Genomic DNA, 15,103 nt, shown 5'->3' on the forward strand with positions numbered 1-15,103 from the left:
TTAGCAAGAAGACTGAAGCTGGGGCATTACTATACCACACCTTAAACTATACTACAGAGAAATAGTAACAAAAATACCATGGTATTGGCACCAAAATAGACTTGTAGAACAATGGTACAGAATAGGGGACACAGAGACAAACCCACATAAAATATAGTTATCTCATTCATACTAGACAAAGTCACCAAAAACATATATTGGAGAAAATATAGCCTCTTCAACAAATGGTGTTGGGAAAACTGGAAATCCATATGCAGTCAAATGAAATTAAGCCCCTATCTCTTACCATGCACAAAACTCAACTCAAAATGGATCAAGGATCTAGGAATTAGACCAGAGACCCTGTGTTTAATAGAAGAAAAATTAGACCCCAAATTTCATCATGTCAGATTATGCCTCAACATCCTTTGTAAGAATTCTATAGTGCAAGAAATAAAATCAAGAATCAATAAATGGGATGAATTCAAACTGACAAGCTTCTTCTCAGTAAAAGAAATGATCAGTGAGGTGAAGAGACAGCCTACAGAATGGGAGCAAATTTTTACCACACATACATCAGATAGAGCACTAATCTCTAGGATACGTAAGGAACTCAAAAAACTTAATACCAAAAAAAACAAACAACCCAGTCAATAAATGGGTCAAAGAACTGAATGGACACTTCTCAGAAGATGATATACAATGAATCAACAAATATATGAAAAAATGTTCAACATCTCCAGTAGTTAGAGAAATGCAAATCAAAACTATTCTAAGATTTCACCTCAATCCAGTCAGAATGGCAGTTATTAAGAATACAAACAACAATAAATGTTGGCAAAGATGTGGGGGAAAAGGCATACGTACACATGCTGGTGGGACTGCAAATTGGTGCAACCAGTCTGGAAAGCAGTATAGAGATTCCTTGGAAAACTGGGAATTGAACCACCATTTGACCCAGCTATCCCTCTCCTTGGTCTATACCCAAAGGACTTAAAAACAGCATACTGTGGTAAAGTAGCTACATCAATGTTTATAGCAGCACAATTCACAGTAGCTAAATGTGGAACCAACCTAGATGCCCTTCAACAGATGAATGCATATATACACAATGGAACATTACTCAGCATTTTTGAGATTAAAATCATGGCATTTGCAGGTGAATGGATGGAGTAGGAGAATATCATGCTAAGCCAAGTGAGCTAATCCCCCAAAACCAAAGGCTAAATGTTTTCTCTGATACGTGGATACTGATCCATAATGGCAGGGGATGAGGGGGAGCATGGGAGGAATGCAGGAACTTTAGATATGACAAACGAGAGGGAGGTGAAGGGAGGGGGTTTGGAGGTAGGAGAGATGGTGGAATGAGATGGGCATCATTACCCTAAGTACATGTATGAAGACATGAATGGTGGGACTCTACTTTGTGTACAACCAGAGACATAAAAAATGGTGCTCTATATGTATACTATGAATTGAAATGCATTCTGCTGTCATGTATAACAAATCAGAATAAATAAATAAATTGAAAAAAAAAAAAGTCTGGAGAGACACAATCTGATTGGTGTGATTAATTGCCTTGCCCCTGGTGAGCTGATTAGCCGTTCTGTCCAAACTCCTTTGGACAGAAACATATACTAGCATATGAATATAGTATTTCTAAGCTGGAGGGAACTTCCACTCCATGTGAGGACAATGTGCGGACAGTTTCCTTGTCAGAGGGGCGTGTCAAGAGGGAGAATCTTGGCTGCTCCACTAAGAATATCTGGATTGGTGAAGTGAAAACCTAGGAATGAGCAGGACAGCTCCTCTCTACTCTTTTTACATCTATCTTCCATTCCTTCTTTTGTCCCCTATGGAAATCATTTCAATTGGTGCATAATTATGCATAAGAGTGGGGTTCATTATTATATATTTATTCATGAGCAAAATCTAACTATATAATTTTATCAGTTTGTTCCCAAGTACTTCCACTTTCTGTTCCCTCCTCCCTCCCCCTGGTCTCCTTTCTTCTAGTATACTGGTGTCCCTTCTATTTTCATGTAATTCCTCACACAAACTTTTTCCCTTTTATATTTCTATATTTTACATGTGAGACAAAACATATGACACTTGAATTTCTGATATTGGTTTATTACACTGAATCCTTATTTTCAAATTATAATTATTAATGCATATTAATTGTACAAATTAATGATTTTCTTTGTGATGTTTCCAACTATGCCTATGTTGTACTCACAGTTATCTTATGAAAGGGGATCAGGTGTATCTTGGGTCACTAAGAGGAAAGAATATACTATATAGGAAACAAACTTTTGGGTTAAAAAATCTTTTTTTTTCTGATATAATACAACAGAGATGATATGGAAGGTTATGTCAGAGAGTGAGATTGCCATTCTTATACTTTTACAAACATCATCATTATTACTTATGGAGCATTGCTACAACTTGCCAGGTACTCATTAGTATTTTTTAATAAATATTTTAGTTCTAACAATCCGGTTGTCATTCAAGATCTGACTCATTTCAGTTTCCCTAAAAGCAGAACCTGAGAAGGGATTCTGTGCATGTGATTTACTGAGGACATGTTCTTCAGAAACATCTCTTAGCAGAATAGAGACGGTAAGATCAATACTGCTGTCCAGGTAGGATATAGACATACTATGACTCATGGGAAGACTAGAGTATATTTCACACTGGAGAGTTGTCACAACCTGCTGCAAGGGTCTGAGTTTTTTGATTCTGTATCAGTCAGTCATTGGATATGAGGTGAGGGTTGGTGTAACCCCCAAGTGTCTGTTGATGAGCCAGCACTTATAAGCTCAAGGCAGCTCTTCCAGGGTCAAAAGCATTAATGGTTAGTTGTAGCAGCTGCAGTGGCTGGGAGATGGGCATCCTAGCTGGCAAATGGGATCTGTGAGGAGCACAAGTCTACATTGCTTCCCCTGAGACCATTATGGGGCTCTTCACTATAGACAAAAGTATGAGCAATAAGAGAAACTGACTGGAGGGTGTAGTATGCTAATTTTGATCTGATGACAGGCAGTAGGACCAGATTTAGACCACAGGCAACAGCCAAAGCCATCTCAGAGGAAGTCTTAGAGGACTCTCAGAACAATGAAGGTCTTTCAGCCATAATTGAGTGGCTTTGGCAGCTTCATACCTGGATAGCCCCATATCCCTACAGCCACTCTAAATAAATCCTCATTATTCAATTACAGCCAGCCCTCTGGGTAGAAGTACTTTACTGACCCAAGCTATATCACATACCCATCATCCTCAGGCCCACAAGTGGACAGGGCAGGGCAACTTTTATTGTTTTTTTAAAATCCATTTGTTTGTTTTGTTTTGAATGGCAGGAATGTGCTACATGTTCCTAATACCTAATGATCTCTCTTCAAGAATGGGCAAAAGGATTGGGTGCTGGACAGCAAAACCTGAGGGATGGCTAGCACACCTCCTGACAAACTTGGAGAGTGGGTAATAATACTTCATTTTATAGTTATGAAAACTGAAGCAAAGAGAAGCAACTTCATTCATTGATTCAGAGAGGTAAGTGCTGTGCTAGTCAGATTTTTGACACTGTTTTTGATACCCAACAAGAACAACTTCCTCCAAGAGGAAAAGTTTATTTCAGCTCATGGTTTCCAAGTTTTAGCCCTTGGTGGGCTGACTCCATTGCTCTGGGCCCAAGGAGAAGCAGAACATCATGGCAGAAGGATGTGGTAGAGGAGTGCTGCTCTACTCATGGTAGCCAGGAGAGAGAGAGAGCAAGGGAAAAGGGCTTCAGGGAAGATGAACCCTCCCAGGGTTTGCCCCAGTGATTCACCTCCTCCATCCACACCCTACCTACCTATGGTTACCACCCAGTTGGTCCATTCCAAACTAGGATGGACTGATTAGGTTATGGTTCTCATAATCCAGACATTTTACCATTGAATATTTTAGCATTAACACAGGAGCTTTGGAGGGACCCCTTGTTATGGGTTTATATGTGAGATGTCTTCCAAAAGCCCAAGTGTGAGACAATGCAAGAGGATTTAAAGGTAAAATGATTGGGTTATGAGAGCCTTAACCTAATCAGTGTTAATCCCCTGATAAGGATTAACTGAATGGTGAGTAGGCAGGTCGAATGCGGCTGGAGGAGCTGGGTCACTGGGGCACGTCTTTGGGATATATATTTTGCCCTTGGTAAGGATTGATATTCTCTCTCTCTCTCTCTCTCTCTCTCTCTCTCTCTCTCTCTCTCTCTCTCTCTCTCCATGTTCCATGTCCTGGGTTATTTTCATCTACCACACTCTTCCACCATGATGTTCTGTCTCACCTTGAGCCCCAAGAAATAGAGCAAACCTTCTAAGGACGGAGACCTCTGAAACTGTGAGTCCTCAAATAAACTTTCCTCCTCTAATTGTTCTTGACAGGTCTTTTTGGTCACAGTAGCAAAAAAAAAAACAAACAAACAAACAAACAAACAAACAAAACAAACAAAAAACAACAACAAAACTGACTAAAACACATCTCATATCTAAACCATAACAAGTACCTTCATTTTTTTATTCACTGAATATTTGTAGAGTAATTGTAGACACTCTTCTAGGAGATGGGGTTTCATCAGAGAGAAAAATTGGCAAAAGCACCTACCCTTATGCAATTGTGTATTTCTGTGTGTTTGGTATAGAGTAAGGCAGAAAAGAACAGGTGAGTACAACATGCAGTATATTAGATGGTGATAAACACTCAAAGGGAGAATAAATCAGGGAAGGAGAGTGGGGAGATGACTGTGTGATGAAGATGTTGCAGTGTTAAGTTGGGCAGTCAACTAAGACAGTGACATTTGAGCACAGACCTGAAAGAGGAAAGGGAGTGAATGGGTGATGTGACCATCTGGAAGGAGTGTCCCAGGCAAAGGAAGAGCAGGTACAGAATGCTCTGGGGCATAAATAAATATACCGGTGTGCTCAAGGACTCACGTGGTGGAGGCCAGTTAGGCTGGGGTGGAGTGAGCAAGGAGGAGAACTGCAGGAGAAGGTAGGAGCCAGGTGAGAGGGGCTGGGGAGTTGGGCAGGTTGGGGGGTTATAGGGACTTTGGAGGTCATAAAATGCTTTAAGCATTTTTTTTAATCCATTTATATGTTTTGTTTTGAATGGCAGGAAGGATGTGGCAGGAAGGATGTAGCCAGGAGGGAGAGAAAGCAAGGGAAAGAATTGACACTATTGGACTTACATAGGGTAGAACAATGGGCAGATGCAGAAGCCAGGAAGCTGGTTAGGAGGCGATGCACTAAACCTGGTGAGTAATAATGGAGCCTAGGATTAGGGGAGTGGCTGTGGAGAAGTTGAAAAATGACGAAATTTTGGCTATCTAGGCGGGGTCTGGTGCTAAATGCCGGTAATCCCAGTGACTCAGGAGGCTGATGAAGGAGGCTCCCAAGTTTGAGGCCAGCCTCAGCAAATCCATGAAACCATCTCAAAATGAAACAAATAAATAAAAAGTAAAAAGGGCTGAGGATGGGTTCAATCTCCAGTACCAAAAAGAAAGAAAAAAGGGTTTAGCTATGTAGAAAATGACTAACAGCCCCCAAACATGCCCATGTCCTAATACTTGTAACCTTATAAAGTAAAGGAAACTTTGTAGATGTGGTTAAATTAAAGGTATTGAGATGGGAAGATTATTCTGGGTTATCTGGGTGAACACAGTATAATTCTGAGAGTCTACTGGGGGATGGTAGGTACCAGGGATTGAACTCAGAGGGGCACTTGACCACAAAGCCACATCCCCAGCCCTATTTTGTATTTTATTTAGAGACAGGGTCTCATTGAGTTGCTTAGTGCCTTGCTTTTTGCTGAGGTTGGCTATAAACTCCTGGTCCTCCTTTCTTAGCCTCCCTAGCTGCCGGGATTATAGGCATTCACCATTGCACCCGGCATAATCCTGAGAGTCTTTATAGAGTGAAGCAGCAAAGTTAGAAAAAGAAACAATGAGTCTTCGTAGTAGCCAAGATATAAAAGTGTCCACCAATGGATGAATGGATAAAGAAAATGTCACACACACACACACACACACACACACACACACACAATGGAATATCATTGAAGCTTAAAAAATGAAGTGATTTTTGTTATTTGAAATAACATGGATGTACCTATAGCACATGCCAAACAAAACAAGCCTGGCATAGTAAGACAAATGTGCATGATCTCACTTATATGTAAAAGATAAAACAATTGAACTCATAGAAGCAGAGATTAGAATTAATTAGCAGAGTTTGGCAGATAAGAGAAAGAGAGATGCTGCCTAAAGGGTACAACGTTTTATCTGTGCAAAATGAATACATTCCTGAAGGTCTAAGGTCCCCTGTGCTGATTTTTGACAGTGTTATATTGTATACTTGACATTTGCTAAGAAAGTAGATCTTCAGTGTGCTTACTATAAGAAAAGTAACTATGTGAGGTGATGAGCATTTTAATTAGTTTGTGTTAATCATTCATAATTCATACCTATAATCAAACATTAACACTGCACTTCTTAAGTGTATTCAAATTTTATTTGTCAATTATACCTCAACTGGAAATAATGGGGTAGGAGATGTGAGGGTAGCAGAAGCAGAGAGAATATGTCATGTGACTGACTTTGATGATGGAGGAAGGGCCAATAAACCAAGGAATGAAGTTGTCTCCTAGAAGCTGGAAAATTAAAGAAAAAGTTTCTTAGCTTTTCTAGAAGGAATTCAGCCTTGCAGACTTCTGATCTCCAGAGCTCTGAGAAAATAAATCTGTATTATTTTAAGCCATTACCTTGGTGATAATTTGTTGCAGCAGAAAGAGGAAACAGATACATGTGGCATTATGGAGTTGGAGCCAACAATGTTTACAGGTGGATTGGATGCAGAGTAGGAAAGAGTCAGAGATAGTTTTAAGTTTGCAAGGAAGCAGCTCGAAGGATGGTGTGCCTTTTTCTGCAACTAGAAGGGCCTGCTCAGAATGACACTGAATCTAAGTCCATCTGGCTATGCCCTTTGCACTTGGACCATGTCTAAAGGCTGAGCCAGGACAGCACTCATGGAAGAAGCATCCAGCTTGGTGTCAGTTTTCTCCCATGCCATTGTCTTGCCTCTGAGTTCTGACAGAATGTATACCCTCTCTGCAGCTTCTATCACTACTTTCTTGCTATTCTCTGATGGCAACAGGCAGCATAGTGCCAGATGAGATTAGATACATATATTTTATTTTAAGGCTCAGCTAAGAAAACACTCAGGACATAAAAGTTGTTTGATATAAACTGTGTTATCTGGAAGCCTGTTGATGGGCTGCTGATGGAGTTTTAGGTGAAGGGATAGATTTCTTATACTGAAATCACTGAGCCAGTCTCTTAGGTGCCCCACACTTCTCAGCCGGTGATAAGCCAGCCTAGTGTGGCTAAAGGAACTGGGCCAGGGAGCTGGACCCACCCAGCTGATCTGGCTCTGCTCTTTTTGAGCCTCATTTTCCCTAGCTATATATTGAAGGTGCTGGATCCAGGGTTCCCAGAGCCTCCATGAACCTGATTCTTGTTGGTACCTGTTGTGTGACTTAGAGAGCAGATCGAATGAGAGTTCTTCCTCAGATCCTGAGGAGCAGGTACTGACCTCCTTTTCTCTTTACTGCCATCTTATTGGGCTTCAATTTGACCATAGATTTGTCAATGCCTAGGCTGCAGTTAGAGACCTTGTTTTAATTCCAACTGGTCCATGACTCACATGCCCATAGAATTGAGCAGTGAGGACAGACTCCCCCCATAAAGTCCAAGGCAGATGGCTGTGCTTCCTTTCCAGACTGATCACCAAATGCCAGGACCTCAGTGAGGGGCACCTTCCTTCTGACTTGGAGCTCAATAAGGCAGACACACAGGCCAGGTTCCGGGCTACCTTCTGTTCTGATTTGCTTAATGATACTTTTGGCAAAAGACAAGGAAGAACAGAAAAAGTAATGAAAGCAATGATTCTTTTAGACATTAAGGGAGTGTAACAGGAGGAAGTTTCCATGAAAATAAAACACAAAACAAAACACAGTGCTGTTGCACCCCAGGGAGATGGCAAACTGGCTGTGTAATGCCCTCTCCATCTCTCTCTCTGGGCCACAATGAAGATGAAGCACCTGTGTGACACAAGTTCTCATGAGTTGTGCCATTCCTCCTCCTTTATGGCTATAGTGAACCTGAACTATCTAGTAGCATCAAAGACTGAATTACTAGTATTGAGAATTATGCAATGCATGTTATAGAGACTAATACTTGCTTGAATAGCTGAGCAAATGGACTAAAGAACATTATTTCCTGTAGTACTTTACAAATGTTTTATCATTCTTTTGGCTCTCAAAAGGACCACCTTGATGAAACAAAGACTCTGGTCAGACCATTTATAGTTAAAAATCTATTGAATGTCAATATCATAGTCATTTACTGACACCCTTGGAGAGTCCCTCAAGCTCTCTCAAACAGAGAAGAGTAGCCCTCATTATCTCTTGCCTTTTAAACTGTTCTTATCTCATTTTTCTCCTAGTCTCCCCAAATAGCCCAGTGAGCAAAGTTTTGTTTTTGCTCTCTTTGTGCAGCTAGAGGAGTGGAAGAACCGACAGCCTGTTCGTGAAAAGTAGCCTTCATGTCCTTAGAATGCCCTTCAGCATTCCCATGACCTTGGCCTTTCACCACCCTCAGGCCACTTACTTCAATTTATCTCTGTCTTGTTGAGTCCTGCCTCTTTCTCTTCACAGCTTGGTTGCCTTCTTTCCACACTCTCTTTTTTTGAGAAGTAAAACCAAATTACTCTCATTTTCACCATAGATATTTTGCCTACTTCTTTGGAGCTGTCCTCAAAAGCACACTTTCTATCCCAAGAACTTATCAAGGTACTTTTTCTTTTTGCCCCAGACAAAAGCAATTTTCTTCTTAAAAGGAATTATTGTGAAAGCGGTTGAGATAATAGTTTATTGTCTCTAGAATTTTCTTCCAAGGAGCTGGCAGTTATTCCTATAATGATAAAAATGTGCTTTTCTCACTCTAGGTTTACACCCTGCTGCCCTGGGTCTGTGCCATTCTCTACTCACAATGTTTTGTTTCAATGCTAAATCATAGTGTAGTTTAAAAAAAAATTCAAAATGGTAATTAATCTGAGCTATGTACCTAAAAAAAGATAAAGTTTCTTTCCACCTTTTTAAAATAGATTTGCATGGGCAGATCCAATTCTGGGAGTCACAAAGGTTTAACAAGGAAGGGTCTCTGGAAGATGGCCTAATGCACCAGGTGAGAGAAGAACAGACAGGCATGATACGGCAAGTAATGGGGAGCAGAAAGTGAAATGATTCTGGAGGAGTAGGTTGAGGAGAGGGACGAGTCATGACCCCTGTTCTGGTGATCTCATGGAGTTGGCAGGAGACCCAGCAGAGATAGGACATATGAAGCTTCTGCAAACTGTAGATACTGCACTAATGTAAGGCAGCATTGGTGTTCATATGGCTGTTGTAATCTTTGTTTTCTTGTTATAATCAACATCCTGCTGTCAGCTATGAGTCCCAAACAGGAATGTTCTGATTCGATGGCTGATGTGGTTTAATTATTGAGAATGTTGATCTTGGTACAAGGAGTGCATTGTGGGATGAGAAGTGAGAAATTGGACATTGGTTTTACTTGTGTACTGCAGATTCTTACCCAAAGTCCTAGTGTCAAGTCTCCTACTGAAGATGATATCTTGATGGAGTAATTTGGTTGGAGATTCATTAACTGCCAAGATCCTGGGGGCATTTCAAAGGAGAAAGTGGGGGAGGGGTGGCCTTCTCAGAGATTGACACTCTGGATAGCATAATGCACTCTAAAATTCAGATTCCCAAGGAATGCCTCTATGGTGGATAGGAAGGTGGACGGGTGAAAGCCACTCCTAAATGCTGAGGAGGAAGTGGGCAGAGTTGTCAGCCTGAACCAAGATGGCCTCCAGACCTCATTGAGGCTAGATGTCACTTCCCACCTCTTGAAAAATGTGAGTTGAATCTTCTGGAAGAGAAAGGAACTGAGTGGCAGGATCCCAGTGGGTCTGTAGTTTAACTTGCTTTGGTGAGTTCTTCTTCATGACGAGAAGATGGTCCTATGTGAGAATCAAGAGGAGGGACCCCATGTAGGTGCTTATGAATTATTGATCAGTCTCTTGTTGGGAGAAATATGATACAATTTGGTGCTCAGTAGAGCTCGGCTCTAATTAGAAATCTTTGACTCAGTCATCTATTTTGTGCTATTTTATTTATTTCCCTTTAGGTTTTCTCCTCAGTGTTTGATAAATTTTATTGTGAATCTCTCAGCTGTCTCACTGGTGCTAAGGAAAATAAGGGGAAAGAGTGTGTTTACCTTGAACTGAGAAGAAAAGAGGGGAAGTATCTCTCATCTTCCCTCCCTCACCAACCCTGGGAGATGGAGACTAGGTCTGATGGTGGCAACAGGAATCAAAATAAAAGAACTCTGGGGAAAGGCAAAAGCTCAGAGGGGAGTGTTTAGACACTGATGTGCCCCACCCTCTTCACCTGCCAGACCTGTTTCCAAGTATATCCTTCTCCAGAGGATAAAGTTTAGATCATCAAACGAAAAATTCTCATTGTGTTCTTCATAGTAAAAGTAGTAATTCCTTCCTCCTAGGATGGTGATTTAAAGGATTAAAATTGTTTTAATACACCACTCACAGCCAGGATCTATGAAAAAGAGACAATGAGATGTAATTGAAGGAGTGTCTCATGGAGATCTGGGTTGGATTTTTGGCTTTGCACTATAGCATGACTTAGACACATCATTACCCTTCATATTCTTTTCCTGTAATGCAATAAGTATAAGAAATAGCATCTAATGGGCTGGTTGGAACAATTTGGAATAATATGTATAAAGTGTTTGTTAGTTGACTGGTCTATGAATAATTCTTAAGAATTATTAGCTTTTATTTTTTTGTTGTTAATTTAAATAGCTTTTAACTGATGCATAAACACCATACATACTTATGGGGTGCCATGTGATGCTTTGGTGCACATATTCATAGTGTAATGTTTAAATTAGGCAAAAGTGTTTTCTCAAACATAGATCATTTTTTATGATGAAAATATTAAAAATCTTTTCTACTAGTTCTTTTAAACACATAGTATATTACCATTATCTGTAGTCACCTTGCTTTGCAATAACACACCCAGAGCTTCTTACTGCTAACTACAATTTAGTCTCTCTGATTCATCTTCCCCCACCTCTTCATTCCTCTGCTATCCTTAGTCTCTGGTAACTACCATTCTACTCTCAACTCCTGTGAGATCAACTTGTTTTTAGATTCACCTATCAGTGAAATCAGGTGGTCCTTGTCTTTCTGTGCCTAATAGAATGTCATATATTTTTATGGTTAAATAGTATTTTATCATGAATAAGGATTTTCATTTTCATTATGCATTCATCAGCTGATGGACACATGGGTTGTTTTCGATTCTTGAGTGTTGTGAATAGTGCTGCAATGAACATAGAGTCCCTGGCTTCTCAACAGACTTGATTTCATTTCCTTTAGAGATTTACCCAATAGTGGGATCACCGGGTTATTTAGTAGTTCTATTGTTAATTTCTGATGAAACTTCATTCTATGATGGTTATAGTAATTTACATTCCTACCAAGACTACGCAAAGTTTCCTTTTTCTCCACATCCTTGCCAACACTTTGTGTCTTTAGTCTTTTTTGATAATAGCCATTCTTACTGGAGTAAGGTGATATCTCATGGTTGTTTTGATTTGCACTTCCCTGATGATTATTGATATTGAACGTTTTTTTTCATATACCTGTTGCCCATATGTATGTCTTCTTTTGAGAAGTGTCTCTTTATGTGTATTGCCCACTTTTAAACTGGGTTGTTTGTTTTTTTTATATTGAGTTTCTTGAGTTCCATATATAATTTAGATATTAACTCCCTATCAAATGAATAGTTTGAAAATATTTTCTCCTATACATTATCTCTTCACTCAACTGTGTCCTTTGCTATACAGAAAGGTTTTAGTTTGATGCACCCCATTTGTCTATTTCTATTTTTGTTTCCCATGTTTTTGGAGTCTTGTTAAAAAAATCCTTGCCCATTCCCAAGTCCCAGAGAATTTCTGTTAGGTTTTCTTGTGGTAGATTCGTTGTTTCAGGTCTTTTCTATATATATGGATATATATTGCTAATGTAATCTAGAGTAAGATTACAATGGGGATAGGGCTAGGGGAATGGGTAGGGTCTCTCTCATTTTTCTTTTATTGTGAGAAGCAGCATGCCATGGTGAAACAGCTGTAGAATCAGATCACTTGTTCAGTCCTCAGTTACTTTGGCCATCCAATGGAGAGCTACTGGAAGAACCAAATGAAGCAAATATAAGTGCCTAATAGAGTTAGAGCTTGCCCCCTAGCTTAATAAACAGTAGGTTCTTCCTTTTGTTCTCTTCTACATCTCCCACCACTAACTACATTTTTAGGGTGACAAAGCTATTTATTTAGGCCTCAAAACTTGGAAGTTGACTTTTAAGCCAATGATTGTGTCTACAACTTTATCCATTTTTTTACCCTTAATCTGCTCCATTTTATACCATCCAATACCATGAGATGTTTATTGAACACTTATCATATGCCACAGATGAGGGATCAAATGTATTGTGACAGTTCTCAGAAAACACTTTGGTCAGAGGATTACATAGTTAGAAATAATTATAAGACAGATATTGTATGTGCTGCAAAAAAGGAAGGGTGTGGAGGGTCAGGGTGAAGGCAAGTAGGGCGTAAAAGTGGGGTTGTGAAGGAAAATAGAGACAGCCACTTTGAAGAGATAACTTTGGAGAGGGCTGTGAAGACTTTCTTTAAGTTGAGGTAACCAGAGAGAATCCAGGAGAAGAAAGCATCCTGAGTGAAGGCATGGGTGTAGAAACCTGTGGAACATATTTGGGGAATGCTGACAGTTTAGTTTGGCTGGAATATTTGATATACAAAAAGAAATTATGGGGAATAAGTGAGAGTCATTGTTGTTCAGAGTTTTTAACAACAGGATGATAATTTTGTACTCAGGTTGATTTGAAATGAGGAAACATCAAGAATTCTTTTGAGCAGGAGGATAAGTGATATGACAATGAAGATGCAATGTGTAGCTATCAGAATTTGGAAGCAGTGGGGTTTACCTCTGGATATAGCTGGGTCTGATGGCGGGTGTGGGAGATAGGAAGACAGAACTCTAAGTTCCAAATTCATAGGGCAGTAAAGCTAAGGACAGAGAAGTGGAAAACCTCGGGAATCATTGATCACAGTTTTGTCCAGGATGTTCTGAACATAAAATAGAAGTAGGGGCATTTGAAAAGAGGACCAAACATCTCTTTGTGTCCAGTTTCCCTACCAGTTAAATGGCAATAATATATAGTACCTTCCTGCCAGGGTTATTCCAGAGACTAAATGATTAATACTTATAATAGTTGCTGGTACATAGTATTTGCTACATAAATATTTGTTCAATAATTAGAGGTAGAGTTGAATGAATATAGGTCATAGGTTGATTCAACATAGGATACTTATTAATGACTTTTCCTCTCAGTGACTACTTATCACTGAGGCTTTGATTTATCTTGTTTATCACCTTGCTTTAGTTGATATTTTATGTAAAATTTGGTATGTGCTAGCTCAAGTTATCTGGGTTACAGTTCAAGACAGAGTGTGATCAACACTGATATCTTCAGCAAATCTGGATACCAGGAGGATATCAGGTTGTTTGAGAAGAAAACACTTTTGTGTCTAACCTTCAGTTTATGGTTATTTCATAGCCAGTTAATTTGATAATGATGGTGATTTACCAGTTTTAGGCTAAAACTCTAACATTTCTAGGAGATAAGCTTCTTTAATGAAATCATAGGAGTTCTATGGGGCATCAAAACACAGTGAAAAAGAAAGTATTGGATAAGTTAAAACTCAGTTTTTGGCTTTGAGACAGTCACTTTTTTCTGTGTCTTATTTTCCCAAAATATAAAGTTAAGGAATTAAACTTCTGTGAATACTACTTGTTCTTTCCTACACTTCTTAAAAATTCAACTTTTTCCTTTTTAAGCGGGGTTACTGAGGATTGAACACAGGGGCACTCGACCACTGAGCCACACCCCCAGACTTATTTAGTATTTAATTTAGAGACAAGGTCTTAATAACTCGCTTAGCACCTTACTTTTGCTGAGGCTGGCTTTGAACTTGCAATCCTCCTGCCTCAACCTCCCAAGCTGCTGGGATTACAGGTGTGTACCACCGCGCCTGATGTAAAAATTTAATATTATGGATATCTCCAATATATACCCAAGTAGCAGTGGAGTGGCTTTGTTTGAATTTGGATGGGTACCTGTTTGCTCCATTATCTTGGGCTCTGATTTTCTCAGCCCAGGTGTGCCTTGTTTGAAACCCCCACTGAGACTCATTCTGTAAACAACCGAATGCAATGATATTATTTGCTGTTAATTCTAAAAAAATGCTATATGTCAAAATATGGGAACATTTTTATATAGTAAACAAACACATATTCTTTTGTAATGTGGACAATTGCTCCTTTATGTCTTTGTTGTCTAAACTCTGTAGCTTTACCTTTTCTCTGAAATGAGACAGTTTCGTTTCAAAATACAATTGTGAAAACTTAATATGCTAGCTTTTTGTTTTGTTTTGTTTCTGCTTTTTGAGACACTGGCACTTATCATTCTTTTTAACCTCTCTTCAAAATTGAGATAAACTAAAAGAGGGAAAAAAAACTTCCATTTTTAAAAAGGTATCTGAATTTCACAAAGTATGTTGGCATCACAGCATTCTATGAATATTTAATCTTCATCATCAAGACAGGAGGTTGGAGGAAAAAATCAGGTTGTGATATTTGGGAACAGCAGGTGTGGGAAGGAGGGTGTTGACACCCTCTGCAAACGCATATGAAATGTTGTATGGCAGGTTCCCTCTGCAGCACCCATGTCACCTGGGGTCCCAAACATGCTTTAAGCAAACTCTGGGGAGCTGGAACTTGTCCTCATGGTTCCCATGCCCTTGGAGAGACAGAGTTCATCCCTGCAAGCAAGGATGGCATTCAGTGAACTCCTTCCCCTCAGGATTTCT

General features: G+C 39.6%; 1 protein-coding gene across 10 annotated transcripts in view; it reads left to right on the forward strand.

Annotated features, from left to right (window-relative positions):
• The window catches only part of Tprg1 (tumor protein p63 regulated 1), a 207,995-nt gene that overhangs the window by 52,938 nt on the left and 139,954 nt on the right, over positions 1-15,103 (forward strand). For 4 of the 10 annotated variants that reach the window (XM_076867491.2, XM_077110427.1, XM_077110429.1 and 1 more), the window contains 2 exons: positions 3,339-3,531; positions 4,310-4,356. The exons of 5 other annotated variants lie outside the window; for them this stretch is intronic. The gene's annotated coding sequence lies outside the window, so the exon portion shown is untranslated. Of the gene's footprint in view, positions 1-2,514; positions 2,602-3,338; positions 3,532-4,309; positions 4,357-15,103 lie in introns of those variants that run through there. One more of the 10 variants, XM_077110428.1, reaches the window with a different exon arrangement.

The sequence above is a fragment of the Callospermophilus lateralis genome, chromosome 10 (genome assembly GCF_048772815.1).
Source record: "Callospermophilus lateralis isolate mCalLat2 chromosome 10, mCalLat2.hap1, whole genome shotgun sequence".
NCBI classification, from domain to species: Eukaryota; Metazoa; Chordata; class Mammalia; order Rodentia; family Sciuridae; genus Callospermophilus; species Callospermophilus lateralis.